A 25,205-nucleotide genomic window follows, 5' to 3' on the forward strand; every position below is an offset into this window, starting at 1 on the left:
AATTTGTTACCCTTTGTGTGAGAGATACCAAAAGGAGTCGGCCGATATCTATCACCTTGAAACCTGATATTGTGTTGGAATTTATATTTGAATATGTAAAGATTACAAAAGATCGAATTCTTATTTCGCATTTTATGAGCGTTTTGTTTTTCAAAATTTTAATCGTGGCGAGGTACCATAAAGAGTGGCCTGATATGCAATATTTTCACACAAGATCTTGTGTTTGTAGAAATTTTGAGATATACTAAATTTGAAAGTACTTTAATGTTCATTTCGCGTAATGTTGATTGTAAATTTTCACCCATTGTGAGGGAGGTACCAGATGGAGTAGAACGATATCTTCCATATTCACAACAGTTCTCGTTATTCCCTCCACCTTGAAAAGAGGTGTATATTAACAATGTCATTACCTAAATATTCATCGCAGCACCATAAAGTGTCTAGGATGGTTGTTATTGAAAAACAGATATATCGGTCCACATTTTCGTATAGGCCCTATATAACGATACCTCTCTTTTGATTTTTGCCCCATTTTTTCATAGATTTGTCTAAAAGATGCATTTGTAGTTCGTAATGGGTGGTGGAACATTGTACATATAGGATCTAACGATTTTCGGTATTTTTATTGTTATAATCCCTCTTTTATTACGGATTTGCAAAAATTGGGATTTGTGTTTCGTAATGTGTTTTAGACCGGTGGCAGAACATTGTTTGTATAGATCCACGTTTTTCTATAGCGCACATATTACCCACCCACCGACATTCGGTATTTTAATAATCCTAGTCACATTTACCCACGAAATTATTTCAAATTTGTAATTTAAGATTATTTGGTAGATGACAATCGTTGAAGTATTATTGCACACAACAGTCAGCACGACAGGCAGACAGATGGACGTATGGACATAGGAACGGATGGACACCCCTACATCGAAATCAAATGCCCTAAAACAGATTTGGTCCAAAGAGGGGTCTAAACCCGTTATTTCGATGAGGCACGTTCTGGCCGTTTCAAATGATGTTGAAAACTGACTTTTGTAATTTCTAAGCCACTCGTCCGACAGCTGTGATTTCTTTATATTTGGCTGAAAAGCCACTTGGCTATCATTAAATCACTCAAGTATTTAAATGTGAATAAACCTTTTGTGTCTCGTATCATCGCTCGTTTCCGTGATACTGGTAGCGTATCCAGACGTCAAGGAAATGGACGGAAGAAAATAGCAACATCAACAGAAAAGGTTCGAAAAGTAAATAAGCGACTTGATTGAAACCCGCGTCGAAGTCGACGAAAATGGCTCGTGAGCTTAACATATCGCAATATTCCAATGAGCTCGGGGTAAAGCCATTGAAATTCCAAACAGTGCAAGAACTTATACAGGAACAGAAAGAAATTAGACTCAAGAGAGCTAAAGAGTGGAGAGAAAACATTCGTTGTCCAGCAGTTTTTAAACAAACAAAAGGATCGTGTTTACTTGCCAAAGAGATGAGATGCTAACAAATGATGGTCACTCTCCGCTCGTATTAATCGACCGTGGCGTCAAAATAAACGCCGAATATTGTAGCGAAAATATTCTAGAGTGTGTATTAAAGCCTTGGGTACGAAAACATTTTGGATGCAGACCCTGGACTTTCCAACAGGACTCAGCACCATCGCACTCAGTACGCGCCACCCAAGAATGGTTATAAAATGAGGTTCCTCGCTTCATTTCCAGCGCACAATGACCACCAAAATCTCCGGATACCAATCCGTTGGACTATTGTGGTAAGCAAGGTTGGAACTAAAAAATACCAAAGTGTCGATCACCTCAAGGAAGCGCTTCGCCGGGAATAGGTCAAAATATCGCAGAGCAACATTCGGACAGCGTGTGACGGTTTAATTTGCCTTTGAAGACCATAATTCATGCCGAAGATGACCAATTCGAACAAATACAAACTTATTCTACAATTTGATTTCCGAAAATTGTTTGCTTTTATTCAATAAAATTAAAAAACAGTAAAAAATATGGCGTTTGGCTTTGTTGCAGTTTTTTTATCCCTCTCTGTGTACCATCTGTAGCTGAGGATATAAAAATCACAAATCTTTTCAACCAATTCCCTGTTAAAATCATTCGTCAAATTCGTTGAAAAAGTTATTTGTAAAACAAGTAAGCAAAGGATATAGTCGTGCGGAGCCGACTATGTGATACCCTACAACACTACAATGTGTTAGAAGCCCCTCATGTCCAAATACAGTTTGGAAGATTTCGCTTTTGAAATTATGTCACGGAGCACTGCCCAGATATTACCCTTAGCATTTTGACCAGGGACATTTTTCCAATATTTATGCACTCCGTCGTGATGTAAGAAGTTCCAGAAGATCGCCTTTTGTGTATTTCGGATATCGCCTGTAAGTAATGTTAGTATTTTTCACACAAAAGTAGTGGTGCAATCTAACCGCTGTCTTAATTTCTAACTTCATGCAAGATTTCGTGTCCTTTGGTTTCTATTTGTGACCTTTATAACGGCTGCAAAATCAGGAACATTTTGAGTTGCTGGTCCATTTCAACCCCTAAATATATTGCGGACATCTTTGAAAACAATAGACTTAGCCCTTCTGAGCATAACCCTACCTTTATCAAAAATTTCGAATGATAATTGCATTAAAAATATTCGCGGTTTAATGGAAAATTTGACTTTTATTTATCACAAAGGCTATGGTCTATTTCAACCACTAAATGTTAGCCAATGACCATCAAAATTGGAAGGCTTCTGCCCAGCCTAAAGCTCTAGTCCCATGCTAACTTCTTTCGATTGGTCTATAATTGTGACCTGTAGAGCAACTGCAAAATCAGGAAATTTTTCAGTTTTTGGTCCATTTCAAACCCATAGTATTATGCGATCATCTCCAAAAGAAATGGGGTTCTATTCTGACCTTAACCCCACCTACATTTTAAATTTTGTGACGATCGGGCCATAATTGCGACCTGTAGATTGATTACAAATTAATACCCCCAACACAAAGTGTTGTAGGGTACAAAAAGCAAAAACGTTTTTAAAAACAGTATGACTTTCATAGATTTTTTTTTAGATTTCAATCGTTGGTTTTGTGAGGCTTTTGGTCGGGGCGGAAACCAAAGACTTTTTATTAAAAAAAAAAAACATTTTTAAAGAAATTTCTGGATGGTTTATACGTCCCTTACCCCTTTAATTTATATGAAATTTCATTTGGTATCAAATGTACCACTGTGCTGCCGTGTCATCTGGTAGGTAATTCTTACGTCATGTTTAGTTGTTTTTGTTGTTGCTGTCTTGAAAACATGAAAACACCGTATGCTATATGCAAAATGCCAGCAAAAACAACAAAACCTCGTCAGATGCCTAATGTTACCATCAACGGTCATTAACACACATGTACCCCTGCCATCCTCTTTTCACCATATACTGGCATTACCACTCCGATCTCTCTTAAAAACTTTTCAATGAATGCTTGTCTATTTTTCAATTCAACCACTTGAAAACTCGGGCCGCAAAAAAAAACATTTGCAAAATAATTGGTACGACCAAATTTATGGACATGATGTCCTTAAATCGAAACAAAACTTCGGATAAACCAACAAGAACAACAACGACAACATTTCAAGTTTTGCAAATTTCTACTCAGGTTTAGTTCACATATACATAACAAGCACTCTGCTACAAGATTGGCCTCATAATTTTAAGTACACCCATCTGTCACTCACTCAGTCAGTCACCCACTTGTCACTGTCTCACCCACTCACTGACTCATGAGTTTGGCCTAATCATCAACTAACTGACGACAGCTTTTCAATTGCCTATATTGTCAAGTATCAAAACATTATCATTATAATGCCAATTTCCTTGAAACTATAGCTTTTGTCTGGAAAGAGATGTTGTTTTGTTGGGAGCGTATGTGAGTACATGAGTGTGTGTGTGTGTGTTTGTCTGTTTTGTGAAAATTTACATATTTTTCATTTCATAGCTGTCTGCATGTGGACAGATCTTTTTGTTAAAGTGGTTGCACCTCTTGTGGTTGCTTTCAATTATTATTTACGCATTTGAATTGGAGCATAGTGGAGGGAGGAGATCGAAGCCTAGGTATGTGTCAGTGACAGGACAATTCAATGGGAACATATTTTTAATTGAAAAAATTTTGAATAGTCCAAAAGGACACAAGCAAAATTGAAGTTTCGTAAAAAGTAGAAAAGTTTAAATTATTTTCTCTTAGACCTTAAGTGACTGTTATGTAAGGTTTTTTAAACCGCATGGAAAGTATATTTTAGTTTAATTTGAATTATTTTCATACTTTCACAGGTTTGGAATGGTAGAAGTCAGAAGATCTTAGAAGAAAAACAAAACGTTATTATATAAAATGTGTATAAGGCCTATAGTAACATATGGAAGTCAAGTTTGGTATGCTAAAGCTGCTAATGCCATGTTTACGTTAGAACTTTTTGTAGGGTTAACCTACTTTGAGAGGATTTATTTGAAGTAAAAGTAATGGGTATGACAATTTAAATCCAAATCCAGTGGGTAAACCCTCATATATATAAACGTACTATAATACTCAAAAGAAGAAACTTAAAATAATCCAAAATAAGAAATTAAAATTAATATTTAATTTGTCTCTACGCTATTTAACATACTACCTGCATAGAAATTTCAACCAGGAAACTTTCAGTGCATTGAAAGATCGACTACAAAAAAGCTTTAAAGATCGAAACAGATTCTCAAATCATGTTCTAATAAGAAATTTGTAGATATGCCTGTCTTCCTTCTTAGCTACATTTCTTTACTACGTTATTAGGTTTTTCAATATCTTTATACCCTACAACATTATGTGTTGGGGGTATTATAAGTTTGATTGGCCCAAACATTATGTAACACCTCGAAATATTGGTTTCCCACATAGGAAAGTATATATGGATCTCTTATCTCGCCGAGCCGTGTCGACCTAGCTATGTATGTCCGCCTGTCCGTGTATCCATGCTAATTTGTAATCACTCTACAGGTGTCAATTATGAACCGATCTTCACGAAATTTAGAATGGAGGTGGATCTTGAGCCAGAATAGAAGCCTATTGGGAGATGATCGCATAATATTTAGGGGTTGAAATGGACCAAAAACTGAAAAATTTCCTGAATTTGCAGTTAACTTGCAGGTCGCAATTATATACCAATCGAAGCGGAAGTTAGCATGGGGCTAGAGCTTAGGGCTGGGCAGAAGCCATCCAATTTTTATGGTCATCGGGTAATATTTAGTGGCAGAATGCCCTTCTGTCATAAAAGTATAAAATCTAAAAAATCGCATAAAAAGATGCCAATAATGATATTAATATATATATATTGTAGTACCGCATGCGATAATAAATAGGGTAGGGTTAGGCTCAGAAGGGCTAAGCCTATTGTTTTCAAATATGTCCGCAATATATTTGGGGGTTGAAATGTACGAACAACTAAAAATGTTCCTGATTTTGCAGCCGTATAAAGGTCTCAAATAGAAACCAAAGGACACGAAATCTCGGGTAGAATGGACCACTACTTTTATGTGGAAAAATGCCCACATTACTTACAGGCGATATCCGAAATACACAAAAGGCGGACTTCTGACTTTCTAATGCTGATTTCGTTGACGATTATTGCCAAATATCGTAGACAAGCTTATCATATAAATGAGTCTAAATTTGGAGATAAAGAGAGGCCTCTTGCATGTGGTGATGATCGCAAAATATTTAGGGGTTTAAATGAACCAAAGACTAAAAAATTTCCTGATCACACAATTGATGCATGGGTAAATATTGGGCAAATGTCCCTGGTCAAAATGCTAAGGGTAAGATCTGGGCTGTGCTCCGTGACATAATTTTAAACATATTCATGGGAAAATGTGGAATGAAAACTGCATCCCACTTCAGGCTGCTGTCAATTCTAAGCCACTCGTCGGACAGCTGTTAAAATTATTCCAAAGACATTTTTTTTTTTTTTTTGAGAATTTTCCAGAAAAAAAGTTATTCGAGTGATAGAGTGATTTCTACATATTTGCCTGGAAAACCACAAGTGACAATCGTTAGATCACTCTAGAATTTTAATGTGAATAAATCTTTTCATCATCGGTCTTTACCGTGATACTGGTAGCGTAGCCCGAAGTACTGGTAGTGTAGCCCGAAGTACTGGTAGCGTAGCCCGAAGGAAGTGGACGGAAGAAAACAGCAACATCAGCAGAAATGGTTCGCTTCGCAGTGGCCGAAAAATGGCTAGTGAGCTGAATATATCGCAATATTCCATTCCGCAAATATTGAAAAATCATCTCGGGATAAAGCCATTGAAATTCCAAAAAGTGCACCGAAACAGGAACAAAATAGACTCAAAAGAGCTAAAGAGTTGCTTCGCTTGGCCGAAAGTTGAAAACTGCCGAATTTGGTTTTCTTCGATAAGAAAACATTCCTTGTTCAGCAGTTTGTAAACAAACAAAATGATTGGTTTACTTGCCACAGAGGACAGCTGAAAATGTGCACCATAGGTTGGCCACCAGAACTCAAGCGCCGAGCATTGTGCTGGTGTGTACCCCCATGACCGCCAATGGTATTAATCGACCGTTGCATCAGAATAAATGCCGAACATTATCGCGAAAATATTCTGGGAACGCAAACATTTTGGCCGCAGACCTTGGATATTCCAACAGGACTCCCTTCATTTCCTGCGCACAATGGCCAACAAAATCTCCGGATACCAATCCGATGGACTATTGTGTCTGGAGCATTTTGGAAAGCGAGGATGGCACTAAAAAATACCAAAGTGTCGATCACCTCAAGCAAGCGCTTCGCCGGGAATGGACCACACTAACGCAGAGCAATCTTTCGACCCTTTAAAGGGCATGATTCGTGTCAAAGGTGATCAATTCAAACAAATCTAAACTTATTCTAAAAGTTGATGCTATTTCGGACATGTTTTGCTTTCATCCAATAAAGTTTTTAAGAAATGTAAAAATTATGGCATTTGACATTGTTGCAGTTTTTTATCGCACCCTGTATGTATAGGTGTTGGCCCCATAACTGTACGGAATGATTTAAAACTTTTGGTTGTTTTAGTCGTAGTTTTAATCCGAATTTGCCCTAGATTTTTAGCATAAGTTCACATTAATTAAGAAATATTATTTCATGGAACTGCCAATATTGGTTTGTGTCTCCCTATATTCGGCATTTCGAAAATTTTAAAGACATTATTCACCGGAATTGTTTCAAATGTCATATTTGAAATTTCGTAGGGAACTACACTCTATGACAGAAAATTGCATAAGTCCAAGTCCTCGTATAGCCTATTATATGTAACGGCCACTATCTACATTCGGTACATTTATGATATCAGCAGTATTTTTCAATTTGCAAATTTATTCGAAATGGTGGAGGGTATTCAAAGTCCGAACTAGCTATTTTTTGACTTGTTAGCCCTAAAAAGGCCAATGGTTCGTATTTGAAACGAATCTAAAAGGGGTAGAGGTACATTCTCTGGGAGAACATTTTCTTTATAATCCATATTCTCCTAGAGCGCCCATAGAACGGTACACTACTAGAAGGCACACTACTCACTTTGTGATAGTTTTAAAACATTAACTGTATTTTCCTAATTCCAACGCTATCATTTAAAATGGTTTCTTCTTCTTAAAATTAACAATTTTCTACTTGTTTCAAAATGAGTTTGTATAGTCTTTACCATGGTTTTCTATTGTTGTAGATTATCTTTCAATATATACATTTTCGAATATGCAACATATGAAAATCCTTGCTCTTCATACTATTTGCTTAGAAGACTGTTTTTATACCCTCCACCAAACATAGTATGACGGGTATATTAAGTCCGTCATTCCGTTTGTAACTCATCGAAATAATCATTTTAGACCCAACAAAGTATTTATATTCTTGATCAGAATAAATTCTAAGACGATTTAGCCCTGTCCGACCGTTTTTCCGTCTGTTGTAATCACGCTACAGTCTAAACGAATTAAGATAGGAAGCTAAAATTTTGTACAGATCTTTTTTTTGTCTTCAGGCAGGGCAAGTTCGAAGATGGGCTATATCGGTTCACATTATTGTATAGCCCCCATATAACACCACCCCCCCATGTTCGGTATTTTGATGATTTTACCCACATTTTTCACGGAATTGTCTGAAAATCGACACAAGGAGTCCCTTATGAGTATTTCACCCTCTGAAAGAGAGTTGTATATATAGGTACATGATATCGTATATCCCCCATACAACGGTACCCCCGATATTCGGTATTTTGATGATACTAGCCACATTTTCTAATGAAATGGTCTGAAAATCCACACAAGGAGTTCCTTGTGATTACTTCATCCCTTGAAAGTGAATTATCTATATAGGTCCACGCACCCATAGAACGGTACCCCCGATATTCGGTATTTTGATGATTTTAGCCACACTTTTCAATGGAATTGCCTGAAATTGCACACAAGGAGTTCCATGTGGGTACTTTATACCTCGGAAGAGAATTATCTATATAGTTCCCGATATTCGGTATTTTTATGATTTTAGCCACATTTTTTAACGAAATTGTCTGAAATTCTACACAAGGAGTTCTTTGTGAGCACTTTACCCCCTGAAAGAGAGTTCTCTATATAGGTTAACGATATCGTATATCCCCCATATAACTGTACCCCCCGATATTCGGTATTTTGGGGATTTTAGCCACATTTCCCATGGAATTTTCTGAAAATCCACACAAGGCATTCCTTGTGAGTACTTTATCCCCCCGACATAGATTTGTCTATATAGGACCACAATGTCGTATATCCCCCCATATATCGACACCTTCCGATATTAGGTATTTTAAAGATTTTAAAAGAATTTTTAATGGATTTTATTTTTTTTTTTAATTTTCTAATTCGTTGCAAATGGTGGAGGGTATTCAAAGTTCGACCCGGCCGAACTTACTGCATCGTTACTTGTTTTTTTTTATATAATATTTTACAATACAATTTTTTGTTGTTATACAAAATTTATTCAAACTAAATGTTTATCCTCTCATTTGCTGTAAAATTTTAGTCCATGGTAGTTACAATGTGAACTTATCGCTTGTAGCTGGGAGTGTAAATTTTTGGAAAAGTAATTTTAACTTGATGTCAGTTTCAGGCAACGTGTTCATGTAGACAATACACTTCGCTCAATTGAAATTGATGCATATTATGTGAAATGCATAAAGCATAATTTCGAGCCGAATGTGGCTCTTATCACTATCGACACGACATGACATTATCATCATTTTCATGGACCTGAACAGTAGCAGTCGAAACGGCAGCAACACCAGCAGCAGTATGGGCAGTATCATCAACATTGACGGTAGCATTATGAGCATCATAGACAGGAGCAACATCAACAACAACAACAGCATCATTATTGTTATAACAGAAACTGAAAGAGCTCCAGTCATGTTGTTTTGCATTTTAAAGGATTTTTATTGTTTTTAATGCCAATGTGGTAGTAGTTGTGACACATGGACCAGACATGAAATTACCTCAAGTGTTGAAAATCTGTTGTATATGGAGTAATGAGTGACAGAAAAAACTACAATATTAGTTTCGAAATTAAAGAAGAAATTTATTCAAAAACTTTGGGAATTTAATATGTGGTGTAATAAAAAAATGTATTGAAATATATCTAATAGAAACATGGTATATTGGCATATGTCGCTGTGCATGGACACTTACAAATGTATGCTTTGCAATTGAAGTACCCCGCGGGGAAATAATTTGGTTTAAAAGTAATTTTAAGTTAGTTTTTAAAAAAACACAACTACTTATTTTTGGATTTATTTCCTTTACGCCAACTAACTATTTTAACATGGTGATGTGGACAGTGGACAATTGTCCATTCCTGCATTACTTTGAAACTAAATATAAACTAGTTACTTTTAAATTAACTATAATCCAATTACTTTTAAGCCGATTTTTAGTCAGTAAAAATATGTTAAAAAAGTTCAAAAATATATTCTTAATTATACCCTCCACCATACTATGGAGGGTATATTAATTTATTCATTCCGTAACTCCTCGAAATACTCATGTCAGACACAACAAAGTATATATATTCTTGATCTGCGTAAAATTCTAAGATGATTTAGCCATGTCCGTCTGTCTGTGTGTCTGTCCGTCTGTCTGTCTGTTGTAATCACGCTATCTTTCGAACAAATTGAGATAAAAGGCTAAAATTTTGCACACATTTATATTTTGCCAGTAGGCAGGTTAAGTTCGTAAATGGTTCAATTTATCATATAGCCCCCATATACCGTACCCCCCGATATTCGGTATTTTGATGATTTTAGCGACATTATTTACCGGGATTGTTTCAACTTTCGCATGTGAAGTTTATAATGCATACTTCAGCCCATGCCAGAAAATTGTCTGTGCAGGTTCACGTCTTCGTATAGCCCCCATATAACGGTACCCCCCATATTCGGTATTTTGATGATTTTAACAGAATTTTTAATCGCCAAATTTGTACCAAATGGTGGAGGGATTTAAAAGTTCGGCCCGGCCGAACTTACAGCTTTTTAACTTGCTAATTATACCCTTCACCATACTATGGAGGGTATATTAACTTTGTAATTCCGTTTGTAACTCCTCGAAATACCCAACAAATGGGCCATGTAGGTTTCATATAGCCTCCATATATAAGTACCTCCCGATATTCGGTATTTTGATGATTTTAGCGACATTATTCACCGGAATTGTTTCAAATTTGGTATTTGAAGTTCGAAATGGATACTACAGCCTATAATAGAAAATTGTCTGTGCAGGTCCATGTCTACGTATAGCCCCCATATAATTGTACCTCCCGATCGGAAGTGTTTCAAATTTGGTATTTGAGATTCGTAATGGATACTATAGCCTATGACAAAAAATTGTCTGTGCAGGTCCACGTCTTCGTATAGCCCCCATATAACGGTACCTCCCAAAATTCGGTATTTTGATGCTTTTAGCATCATTATTTAACGGAATTGTATCAAATTACGTATTTAGAGTTCGTAATGGAAACTACCGTCTGTGATAGAAAATTGTCTATGCTGGTCCAGGTCTTCGCACAGCTATTTCAAGTTTAGAATTTCAATATGGTAATGGCTTATGACAAACAAGGCCTATGTAGGTCCATGTCGTATAGACCCCAATATAAAGGCTATATTCGGTATTTTTAAAATGTTAACAGAATTTTTTAAGGACATTATTTTTTGAAAATTTCCAAATTCGTTTCAAATGGTGGAGGGTATTCAAAGTTTGGCCCGGCCGAACTTACTGCTTTTTTACTTGTTTTTTATTTATTTTTTGAACAGTGTTCGCATGTTTGTTTGGGATACCGTAGTATTTTGTTGTTGCAAAAATCGTCAGGCTTAATCCCATTATTGTTGTTTTTATAAAACAACATTTGTTTATTAGTGGAAAAAGAATTTTAGAATTTAGAATTTTAGACGATTTTTGAAACAACAAAATTTTATTTTTTTAACAAATTCTTTATTTTATATTTAAAGGAGGAGTGCTATTTTCAGATACCCTGGCTGCACTGCTTTTTTAAGCATATGAACTTGTGTATTGAGGCTAGCAGCACTAGCTTGTATTATTATACGTTGCATTCATATCGAAGTATTTTTGGAAATGTATTGTGCGAATTATTGCAAAGTAGTTTGATATAACCAATCATCTTTTTTAGGCCTGTTTTTTTGGTTGACTTCTACATGATTTTATAACCAACTTATAGTTAGTTCATAAATGCATTGTTCTACAACCAATTTGTAGTTAGTTGTAAAATAATGCATTTATAACCAAAAATGTTCTCTACTGGTTGAGAAAAGTCCAGCAGAGAAATTAGTTCATAAATGCATTATTCTTCAACTAACTACAAATTGGTTGAAAAGTTATCCGAATATCAACTAGTAGTGGTTACTTCGCTTTTTGATCTCCGGATGAATTTTCAGCCAATTTGCAGTTAGTTGTAGAATAATGCGTTTATAACTAAAGATTTTCTTAACTGGTTGAAAAAAGTCCCGCAGGGTATCTTCTGTAGGTACATATGTATGCATGTAATCTCATTTTATATTAAAACATTTTCACAACACTCTCATTCAATGTGTGTGTTTGTGTCTCTCTTTTTATTCAATTTCTTGTCTATTCACAGATTTAGTACTTCAATTGCAAACCTTTGTGTAATTAAAAAATACAAAAAAAAAGAACGGTATTGAAATCTTTGCACAAAAAACAGTCCACACAATGCGTTTTAACCAAGATTACATTGATGAATCGAGTGAAGTGAAGTGATCTATTGAAGGACATGTGAGTGCGAAGTGGATGTTGTGCAGTACGAGTGTCAGTAATCCTGTTAAATTGAAAAGGATACAAAGAGCTTACAAATGCTTTGAAAATTAATCAATTTGTATTAACTGAAAAGCATCTACAATAGAATGAACATGCTCACGCATCTAACGCAGGCGAATGTGAATATCTCAAATAAATTGAAATGTCTGCGGCAGCAACAACGGCATCATCGTCATCATCATCAACAGCAACATCGCAGAAATAGGCCACAAAAAACGCTACGTTGGCAATGATTTTTTTTTTTTTTTTTTTTTTGGGAAATTTGCGGGTTTGTCCAATATCCAGTCATTAAGAAATAGCAAAATATGAATTAAACGAAGTAAGCAAAGGCTATAGTCGGGCGGGGCCGACCATGTGATACCCTACAACACTATAATAGGTTAGAAGCCCCTTATTTCCAAATCCGTTTTGGAAGATTTCGCTTTAGAAATTATGTCATGCAACACTGTACAGATATTACCCTTAGCATTTTGACCGGAGACATTTGCCCAATATTTACGCACTCCGTCGTGCTGTCAATTGCTGTGGTCCATTTTACATCTAAATATAATTCAATGATCGTTCAAATTCCTTGAATTTATCCCTGTTCTTTACTCACTTCTAAGGCGTATAAATTTGCTTCAACTGTGTGACCAGGAATTTGTTTCTGTTTTTAGTTCATTTGAACCGCTAAATATTTTGCGATCATCTCCAAAAGCGAGAGGCTCCTCTGAGCTAACATATCCCTCCTTTGTATATACACATTGTATATATTTTGCTATAAAAATCCGATATATTTACTATCGGCATCTATTTAAGGGCAGAATTGTCCTATCAGTCTATTTGCGATTTCGCCGAGATTAAAGGTATTCTCGGTTTAAAGGAAAAATTTTCAGGAATTTTTTCAGTTTTTAGTCCATTTCAACCCCTAAATATGATGCGATCACCTCTAAAAGCAATAGGCTTCTATTCTGGGCCTAGCCTTACCTACGTTCTAAATTTCGTGAAGATCGGGCCATAATTGCCACCTGTAGAGTGATTAAAAATTAACATTGACAGATGGACAGACGGACGGACGGACGGACATACATAGCTAGATCGACTCAGCTCGTGAGGAAGATTCATATAGACTTTCCTATATGGGAAACCAATATTTCAAGGTGTTACTTAATACTCAATCATACTTATAATACCCCCAACACATAGTGTTGTAGGGTATAACAAGTTAAAAAGCAGTAAGTTCGGCCGGGCCGAACTTTGAATACCCTCCACCATTTGGAACGAATTTGGAAATTGCCAGATTCAAATTCGAAACTTGAAATAAACGGTGAATAATGTAGCTAAAATCATCTAAATTTCGTATATAGGGAGGTACCGTTATATCGGAGCTGTGCGAAGACCTGGACCAGCATAGACTCTTTTCTGTCACAGGCTATAGCATCCATTAATAACGTCAAATACGATATCTCAAACAATTTCGGTGGGTATTGTATCTAAACTCGTCAAAATACCGAATATAGGGAGGTATATGGGGCCTATACGATGACCTGGGCCTGCATAGGCAATTTGCTGTCGCAGACTGTAGCTCCCATTACGAACTCTAAATACGTAATTTGAAACAATTGCGGTGAAACTGACGCTAAAATCATCAAGATACCGAATTTTGAGAGGTACCGTTATGTGGGGGCTATACGAAGACGTGAACCTGCACAGACAATTTTCTGCCATAGCCTGTAGTATCCATTACGAATCGCAAATACAAAATTTGAAACAATTCCGGTGAATAATGTCGCTAAAACATTCAAAATACCGAGTATAGGGGTGTACCGTTATATGGGGGCTATACGAAGACGTGGACTTGCACCGACAAATTTCTGCCTTATGCTGTAGTATTCACTACGAACTTCAAATACCAAATTTAAAACAATTCCGGTGAATAATGTCGCTAAAATCATCACAATACCGAATATCCGAAGGTACCGTTATATGGGGCTATACGAAGATGTGGACTTTCCCAGATAATTTTCTGTGATAGGATGTAGCATCCATTTCGAACTTCAAATACCAAAGTTGAAACAATTCCGGTGAATAATGTCGCTGTCCGGTGAATAATGTCGCGCTATATGAAAACGTGGACCTACATGGCCCATTTACGAACTTAACCTGCCTACTAGAAAAATAAACACGTGTGCAAAATTTTAGACTTCTATCTCAATTCGTTCGAAAGATGGCGTGATTACAACAGACAGACAGGCGGACAGACAGACGGACATGGCTAAATCGACATAGAATTTTACGCTGATTAAGAATATATATACTTTGTTGGGTCTGACATGAGTATTTCGAGGAGTTACAAACGGAATGACATAGTTAATATACCCTCCATAGTATGATGGAGGGTATAAAAAGTTGAGTTACTCTTATTGGTAAAAGCATTTCGGGAATTATCATGCCATAAATGCTACAATAGCACCAAAATCCAGCTGATTTGACTCAATTGTAATGATAGCGTTCAGTTGGAGAAATAATGTTGTATGCGACCTCTGGTACCAAATATTGTTGCTATAGGGTGCATGCTATAATTATACCCTCCATCCTGGAAAGGAGTGTATATTAACTTTGTCATTCCGTTTGTAACATCCCTAAATATTCTTCGTAGACCCCATAAAGTATACATATTCATAATCAGAATAAATTTCTATGTCGATTCAGCAATGTTCGTCTGCATGTCTGTCTGTGTGTATGTCTGTCCGTCTGTCTGTTGAAATCAACAATTTATATATCCAATGTTTCTTTCAGGTAATGTTGCAGTATACTTGGAAATTTTCAAGAAAATCTGTTCAGCGGTTTTCGAGTCCATAAATTACAAACAAATATACAATCATTTTCCGCTTTATACCCTGCAACACTATGTGTTGGGGGTATTATGAGTTTGATTGGACCAAAAGTTATGTAACACCTCGAAATATTGATTTCCCACATTCCTTCCTAGCTCGTTGGGCTGAGTAGATCTAGCTATGTATGTCCGTCTGTCCATGTTAATTTGTAATCACTCTACAGGTCGCAATTATGGCCTCATCTTCACGAAATTGAAAATGGAGGCCAAAATAGAAGCCTATTTCTTTTGGAGAGGATCGCATAAAATTTCCTGATTTTGCAGTTGTGCTACAGGTCGCAATTATAGACCAATCGACGCGGAAGTTAGCATGGGGCTAAAGCTCAGGGCTGGGCAGAAGCCTTCCAATTTTGATGGTCATCGGGTAATATTTAGTGGGTGAAATTTGAGTTAAATAAAAGTGGAATTTTCCATTAAACCGCGAATATTTTTAATCCCTGCAAAATCACAAATAGACGAACAGGCCAATTCTGACCGTTACATACATGCTGATTGTAAATTATCGGATATATATATAGCGAAAATATACAATGTATAAATACAAGAATGGCTGGACCGATTTTGACAAATTTTGTCAATTCAGAATGCCTTCTTTGCATAAAATAATAACATCTAAGGAATCGCATCACATATTTTATTTTTTCATATTTTTTATAGCATGCGATTTTTTCAATTTGATTTATAATATTAAAGTGTACATTTTGTAATATTTTTCCACCTTAAAACACAGGTTAGGGTTATTATATACAGATTGCAATTATTGTCCGATCCTCACGAACATTTTCACAAGGGTAGGATTAGGCTGAGAAGCCCTATTGATTTCCAAGATGTCCGCAATATATTTAGGGGTTGAAATGGACCGCCATCTTAAATTGTTCCTGATTTTGCAGCCGGTACAAAGGTCACAAATAGAAACCAAAGTATACGAAATCTCGCATGTTTTAGAGTTTCGGACAGTGGTAGAATGAACCACTAATTTTGTGTGAAAAAGTACCAAATGAACCAAAAGCAGAAAAAAATTCCTAACCACACAATTGAAGACAGTCGACACGCCTGAGAAGAGAGTTAAGGACAGCGAAAAAGTCTAGAATTTTGGAGTACCATTGGATTATATTTAGCTGTAAAATAGACCACAACAATAAACAGCACGACGGAGTGCATAAATAATGTTCCTCGTCAAAGTGCTAAGGGTAATATTTGGCAGATATTGTTATGTTGTAGGGAAGGGTAGGGTAATGGTCGGCCCCGCACGACCTTTGCATACTTCTTTATATGTAGATATAGATATTTCCTTTACCATAGAGTGGAGGATATTCGGCACGGCCGAACTTAATGTTTTTCGACTTGTTGTTATGATCATATTGGATGTGTTATCAAAAGATCCGTTTTCTGTCCCTAAGAGCATATACCAAGAGGTTATTAATTAAATATAATTCCACATGGCTTAATAGGGAACATTTCAGATTAAGACAAAATTCTTAAACGTAGAAGACAACAAATATAAATGCAGCAGCAACAACATTTGTATTATCAAAAAGAAGACCGTTATGATATATATGCGGATTGGAAAATTTGATATAGCATCTCAATTAAATTTCAAATATAGGGATGCCTTTATATGAAAGAGGTCAAAACTAGATAAAAAGTGTCAAGCATAGAATCACATTCTGAGTCCATTTATGCATGTTTTGTAAACAAAGTACAGTTCGCATTTATTGCCCTATCTAGATGAAATTTTGCACAAATCATTTGTTTGGCCCAATGACGAACCCTATTGAAATTGGAGATGATCGGTCAAAATTTAGATATAGCTCCTATATATATCTTCGTCCGATTTGCCTTTTATTGTGCACCAAACGTGTAATATCAGGCCGAATAGTATGGAATTTTGCACGTACGATCATATTGGTCCTGAAAATAAGTATGCCAAATTTGCTCCCATATATATTGTTCATCCGATTTGTTATTTTAGTCAGCCGCAGCCATTAAATACACTCTATAACAACAATATTTGGGGAAATTTATCACATACAGCTCAGAAATACATTTGCAAATTTTTATAGATATCGGTTCGGATTTGGATATATCTCCCATTTATAACTTCGTCCGATTTACCTTTGTTGTGCACCAAACAGCTAACATTTGTCCAAATGGAATGAACTTTGGCACTTACGACCGAATTGAGTCTAGAAGCTAGTATGTCAAATTGAAGATCGGTTCAGATATAGCTATAGCTCCCATATATACTGTTCATCCGATTTGTTATATTTGTTACCCACAGCTGTAATATGCACTCCGTAACAACGATATTCAGGGAAATATATCAAATACAGCTCAGAAATATCTTTGCCAAATTTTATCGAGATCGGTTTCGATTCGGATATAGCTCCAATATATATTTCTATCGAATTTCAAATTAATTGTGCACCAAATGGGCAATACAAGATACAAATGCTTCGGCATATTTAGTCCTTTGAATTTTAAATTAAAATCATAGGGTGTACGATTGAATTCTCCCATAAAAACTTTTAATTGTTATGCGGAGCTCTACTAAATTAGCAAAGTGGTGTAGGGTATCATAAAATCAGCCCCGCTCGACGTTAGCATAATCCATTGCCCTCTAGTATTTCAAGGCTTCCGAATCTTAGGCAGCGTGAACTTAAAGCAATTATATGTTTTTTAATTGAAAATATTCCACCATTACATGGCGACATGTCCCAGAAATGTCAATCATTTGGACAGTTCAGAATTTTTAACCAGAATACGCAACTTTAATTTGTTTTCTTCTTTGTTTTTGTTGATTAATGATTTCGTTATGTTTTGCCGTTTCCTCTACCCCACATATCACAGCAATATTAAGAGTTGCAGTTTTGAATGCAATGCTGGTAATGATGATGGCTGCGTGTGTTCGGCATTTTGGATACATACCACTTTTTTTGTGATTTCAATAACATCCTTGCAGTCCGCCGTTTCCTTTTAGGCTTTTTGCACATTCGGTTTCAGCTTCCGTTTTTGCTGTGCGTTTTGCTTTTGTGTGGTGTATTATTTTTTTAAGGAATTGCTAACAAGCCACAAAAATCGCTTTGACTGTTGCAAACATGTTTGTTTTACAGCTATTCGGCATTTTGCATGGGAGTCATTGTTTTTACATGTTTTTATGTTCCAATCGCTGATATTGCTGGCGTGCGTGTGGGCTTTATTTTGCTGGTGCAAAAAACCGCAAAAAGTCGAAAAGTGATTTAAACTCTGTACAGTAAGAAGAAAGGCGCAAAACAAAATCATGGGGAAATGAGGAAAAGATTGAACAGAAAAATGGACCACTTTGGCAATAGGCACAGAAAACCACCAGAAATTGCCACATGCAAACATTTTGGCTGACCGTTGTGTTTTTCATTGTTCACAGCTTTTTTGGGTAAGGCGGCAGTGAAAATATATGAAAACTTTAAATTTGTATAGACCGATATTGCCACCCACGGCTTTTGAATTATTACGATAATTTTGATTCATCGTTTGATTGGGATAACATATGGTAACTACTGGATACATTAGAGTTTCTTTATAGACAACAAATTTTTTAGGCTGGTCAATTTCGAAGATGAGCTATATCGGTCATTTGCATTAGGGCCCCAATATTAGCACTGCTTTATAGCCCACTCAAGCTGAGTATTGTCAAATAGAGTTATCGATTGAAAATGATTATTAATGAAAACTATAGTTATATATTCATGAAAGGTCACAAGGATGACTGGTAAAATTCTGTGCAAGATCAATTATAGTTTTAAGTAATGAAATGCTTAATAAACACGATATCCTTTTTATACCCTACACCACAAGGTGTTCAGGGTATTATGTTTTTGTGCAGTTGTTTGTAACAGGCAAAAGGAAACGAGATAGACCCATAGTTCCTTTTGATGATCTGCATAGAATCACTTTCTGAGTTGATTTATGCATGTCAGTCCGTCTGTCCATGTATTCTTGTGAACAAAATGCAGGTCGCATTTATTATCCGATTGAGATGAAATTTTGCAAACAACATTTGTTTGGCCCAAGGACGGACCCCATTGAAATGGAGATAATAAGTAAAAATTTATGTAAAGCTTTCATATATATCTTCGTCCGATTTGCCTTTTATTGTAATATCAGCCCGAATAGTATGGAATTTTGCTCTTACAACTAAAATAGGCCTAAAAATAAGTATGCCAAATTCGATCGAAATCGTTTCAGATATAGCTATAGATCCCATACATATTGTTCATACGATTTGTTATTTTTGTCTTCCGCAGCCGTAATATGCACTCTGTAATAATAATACTTGGGGAAATATATCAAATACCTTTGCTAAATTTTATCAAGATCGGTTCAGGTTTGGATATAGCTCCCATATATAACTTCCTCCGATTTACCTTTTATTGTGCACCAAACGTCTAATATTTGTCCAAATGGGATGGAATTTAGCATTTACGACCGAATTGAGTCTAGAAGCTAGAATGTCAAATATGGTGAAGATCGGTTCAGATATAGCTATAGCTCCCATATATATTGTTCATCCGATTTGTTGCATTTGTTACCCACAGCCGTAATATGCACTCTGTGACAACGATATTCAGGGACATATATGAAATGCAGTTCAAAAATATCTTTGCCAAATTTTATCGAGGCCGGTTCAGATTTGGATATAGCTCCCATATACAGGTTTGCCCATATTCGACGGACCCATCTGGCAACACCATAACTTTTGACAGAGATGTCACATCGCTTAATGACATACCGCATTTGAAGAGTCAGTCCAAGCTGATTTTTACCATGAACCAATACACGCCACGCGAGCGCTCTGAAATAGTTGAGATTTACATTCAACAGAAGAAGTCAATTGTGAAAACTCAACGTGCATTTAAAACATTAAAAAATGTGAGAAGTACGCCTTCTAAGAACAGCATTAAGCGTTTATACGAAAAATTTTCGACTGGTAAGGCTCTTTCTAATCCGAAGAGGCCATATAAAAGTCGACCAAGGCGATCGGCCGAGAATATCGCTGCCGTACGAGCCAGAGTTGAGAGGTCCCCAAGAAGATCCCGAAAACGCCGTTCTCAACAGTTGGGCATGGCTCGGTCCACTTTACAACGGATTATTTGCATTGATTTGCATTTGTTCCCATACAAAATTCAATTGACACAAAGAATGTTGCCTGCGGACAAGCCTAATTTAAAAAAAAAAAAAAAAACAAGTAAGCAAAGGCTACAGTCGAGCGGGGCCGACCGTTGAATACCCTACAACACTACAATAAAGGATACAGTTTATATAGGCGAGATACTCGAAAGAATTCCACAAGATATTGTGACAAATAATAAAAGAAAACCATCAGGTTTCGTTCTCTAATTTTCGATTAATAGCAAACTTAAACTAATTTGCTCATTTCCAATTTATTGGTAGATGTTGCACGTAAATGGTCTTCTTAGATCTGGAACCAATATTTCCCAAAGACCTATAATCTCTCAGAAGTGGCAAAAGATTAACATTTATTATTGGGTTTTGACTGAAACGCATCTATATGAGATACAGACATTTGACTATATTCTTCAACGAAATCAGCCTAACGAAATAGTCAGAAGTGCGTCTTTCCTGTATTTGCGAAATTTCCAAAAAGTCACTGGAATGGACATTTTCGTATTTTGTCACACATTGAATATTTTTGGATGGCCATCCAAAACTATTTGGCTTTTGCAATGTCCGGTAATCCCCATTCAAATGTGCGTGAGGTTCGGGCAATAATTACGACCTGCTGACAATTTTGCAGTTTTTTGGTCCATTTCAACCCCTAAATATAGGGCGATCATCTCCAAAAAGAGTAGGCTTCTATTCTGACCCTCATATTATCCCCATGTTAAATTTCGTAAGGATCGGGCCATAAATGCGATCTGTATATGATATCCTGATATCCTAACTACTTAGTTTTGTTAGCTATAGAAATATTACCAAATGTTTAATTCAAAATTAAAATATGCCAAAAATATGACAAAATTGAAAAAAATATGAGAAAATATTACAAAATCAATATTTTCATCTTTAGAGAGATATTTTTATGCGACTTTTTTAGATGTTTTTTCTTTCCTGCCAAGAGGCCATTCTGAATTAATGAGAACTGTCGAAATCAGTTCAGCCGTTCTCGACATATATGAGATCTTTCAAGCATATCTCCTTTGATAGACATATATATCGCACATATTTTGCTATATATCCGATTTGTTGGATGTTAACATCAATGTAAAGGTCAGAAGTAACCTTGTCATGACTTTGTGATTTCGCCGGGATTTAAAATATTCGCGGTTTAATGAAAAATTTAGAATTTTTTCAACAAAAAATATATGGTCTATTTTACACGCTAAATATTATCCGATAACCACCCAAATTGGTAGGCTTCTTCCCCGCCCTAAACTCTAGCTACATGCGAAATTCCGCGTCGATTGGTCTATAATTGCGACCTGTATAGCTACTGCAAAATCCGACATTTTTTCAGTATTTGGTCCATTTCAACCCCTAAAGATTTGGCGATCATCTCCAAAAGAAATAGGGTTCTATTCTGACATTAACCCCACCTACATTTTAAATTTCGTGAAGATCGGGCCATAATTGCGACCTGTAGAGTGATTACAAATTAACATGGACAGACGGACGGACGGACATACATAGCTAGATCGACTCAGCTCGGCGAGCTAGGAAGATCCGTATATACTTTCCTATATGGGAAACCAATATTTCGAGGTGTTACATAAATTCTGGCCCAATCAAACTTATAATACCCCCAACACATAGTGTTGTAGGGTATAAAAACATGGGTCCGTCGAATATGGGCAACCCTGTATATCTTTATCCGATTTCAAATTAATTGTGCACCAAATGGGCAATACAAATCCGAATTAAAAAGATACAAATGCTTCGGCATATGTAGTCCTATGAACTTTAAAATATAATTATAATCATAGGGTGTATGATTGAATTCTCCCATAAAAACTTTTAATTGTTATGTGAGCCCAGCCCGACTTTAAGACTCCCTTTACTGGTTTATTTATGTCAAACTCAAACTAAACAAAATAAAAACAAGTTTAAATAAATCAGTCAGTAGGTTACGAAGGAATGGGCCAATATTGTCCATTTCGTGTCGGACCTAAACAAATATGATATTAACATAGTTCGAACCTGGCACAGACTATATTGGTTACTACCTTTACTTTATGGGAGATATGTGATATTTTTTGAAAATGGTTTAGACGTGGGTGAGGTACCATATATAGTCGAAGGAAGTATTCCATTCTAATTTTCAAATTTTGGTATGGGCAAAAATAAAATAAAATCGAATATTTGTATCCAATTTTATGCGAAATCATAAATTCAGGTTATGGTTAAGATAGACATATGTAGAAGTAGCAAGTTGTAAAGAATCGCTGATTTGTTCCACAAGTTATGAGAGATAATAGTATTGAAAATTGTGATTCTTTGTGAGTGAGGTACCAGAAGGAGTTCGCTGAAATATATCATGTTCACAATAAATTTGTATTGGCAAAAATGTTTGAGTGTGTCAAATTTGAAGAAATTTAGAAGGTTTTTTTGCTTTTTTGAGAGTTTTGTTTTTCAAAATCTATCATCCATCAAATCATCTTTATAAGAGATCTTTTGTTGATGGCAATATTGAGATGTACCAATTGTGGGATGGAATCGGATGTTAATTTCGCTTATTATGAATTTCATGGATATTCAAAAGTTTAAGTCTTTGTGGGGCAGGTACCAGAAGGAATAGACCGATATACCCCATCTTCACAACAGATCTTGTGTTAGTAGAAATAATGGAATGTGTGAAATATAAAGAAACTTGATGCTTATTTCGTATTTTGTAAATGTTTTGGTTATTCAAAACTTTAACCATTTTTGGGAGAGGTTCCAGAAAAAATGGTCCCATCTCTAACGTTTTATAGCATATCCTATGTTGTTAGAAATATTCATATGTGTCAAGTCTAAATGGAATCGGATTTTGATTTCGCGTTATTCGAGTTCATGGATATTCGAAATTTTTAGCCTTTGTGGAGGAAGTACTAGGAGGAGTGGACCGATGTATACCATCTTAACACCAGACCTTTGTATAATAAAAATATTGGGATGTGTAAATTTGAAGATAATCGGACTTTAACATCACATTTTTTATGAGTTGTAATTGTTCAAAATTTTGACCCTTTGTGGGGGATGTACTTGATGGGTGGACCGATATTGCCCATTTTAACACCTGACCTAGCATTGACACAAATATTAGGATTTGCAAGTTGGAGCAAAATCGGACTATTGTTTCTCCTTCTGTGCAGAAAATATTTTTTTCCACCATTTGACTGATATTGCCCATCTCCGAACTCGATCTAAGTTGTACGAAATTTGGACCAAATCGGATACTCCCTTCGAGAGTTATCGTGCACATTAGCCAGATAGATAGACTGACGGAAGGACGGACGGTAATCGCTAGATCGACTCCAAATATCCAAAAACGGATTTGGTCGAAACAAACCTAGGGTCTAAAACCGTTATTGCGACTAGGTACATTTTGACCATATCAAATTATAAAGGGTGTTTTTTAAGCTAAAAATTGTAAAAAGTAACACAAAAAACTAAATTTTGATGAAACTTTTTTTATTTGTTTCAGTATTCTCTGACAAATTATCATGAATACCCAAATTTAATTTGAAAATCGGCAAATGGCAAATGACCCGTTGTTTTATAGCAAAATTGTGTTCAGAGACGAGGCGCATTTTTGGCTTAACGGATTTGTTAATAAGCAAAATTGCCGCATATGGAGTGAGACCAATCCACAAGAGACCCTACAGAAAAATACACCGTATGGTTTCACGCTAGTGGCATCATCGGACCTTATTTTTTCAAAAATGAGGCCGGAGCTCATGTTACGGTCAATGGAGATCATTACCGCACCATGATCAATAATTTTTTGTTTAAAAATATGGATGACATTGATCCGGAAGAGATATGGTTTCAACAGGATGGCGCTAGATGCTATACGGCGCATGCAACCATCGTCTTATTGAAATCAAGATTTGGCGATAAGTTGATTTCGAAAAGTGGGCCTGTCTATTGGCCTCAAAGGTTGGGCGATTGACACCTCTCGATTATTTCCTGTGGGGCTAAGTGAAGTCTCAGGTTTATGCTGATAAACCTGCAACAATTGATGCCTTGGAGGTCAGCATTGTTCGTGTTATTCGTGACATACGGCCAGCAGTGCTCGAAAAAGTGGCCAAAAATATGCCAGAAATCATTTTCAAATGTTAATGTCACCTTTTTTTTGTGTTATTTTTTACATTTTCAAGTTCTATAGGGCTTAAAAAACACCCTTTATATACCCTCTCTTGCTATATGGGTGAGGGGGAGGGGTTGACGGATGAATACCCTCGGTATTCATTCGATTTTTTTATTAGATTATTTAAATGTATTTTGACTTGCATTATTATTGCTCCACTGTAGTCCCTTTGAGAGGGAGGGGGGTTCTTCTAATGTAGTGGGCCAATATTCTCCATTTCGTATCTGACTTAAGTCTGATATGAAATTACAACATGACAGATTTCGACTAGTTTCATACTTTTCATACTTCATCCTTCACTTTACATGAGATATATGACATTTTTTGGAAAATGTGGAAATGTGCCTGAAGTACCAGATATAGTGGACCGAAGTATTCCACTTCATCTAATACTGAAGGTTGGGCAAAATGTAAAAAAATTAATTTTCTATTTTATGCGAATAATTGTTAAGGAAACTTTTAATCTTTTGTGCTGGAGATAGTGGAAGGGGTGGACCGATAAATTCCATATTCACGTCAGATCTCTGGTAGAGAGAAATATTTAGGTGTACCATGTTTGAAAAGAATTGTACGAAGTCCAGATGGGGCATCAGCTGTTAGCTGCCGACAGCG

Source organism: Musca domestica, unplaced genomic scaffold (genome assembly GCF_030504385.1).
Source record: "Musca domestica strain aabys unplaced genomic scaffold, Musca_domestica.polishedcontigs.V.1.1 16, whole genome shotgun sequence".
Taxonomy (NCBI): Eukaryota; Metazoa; Arthropoda; class Insecta; order Diptera; family Muscidae; genus Musca; species Musca domestica.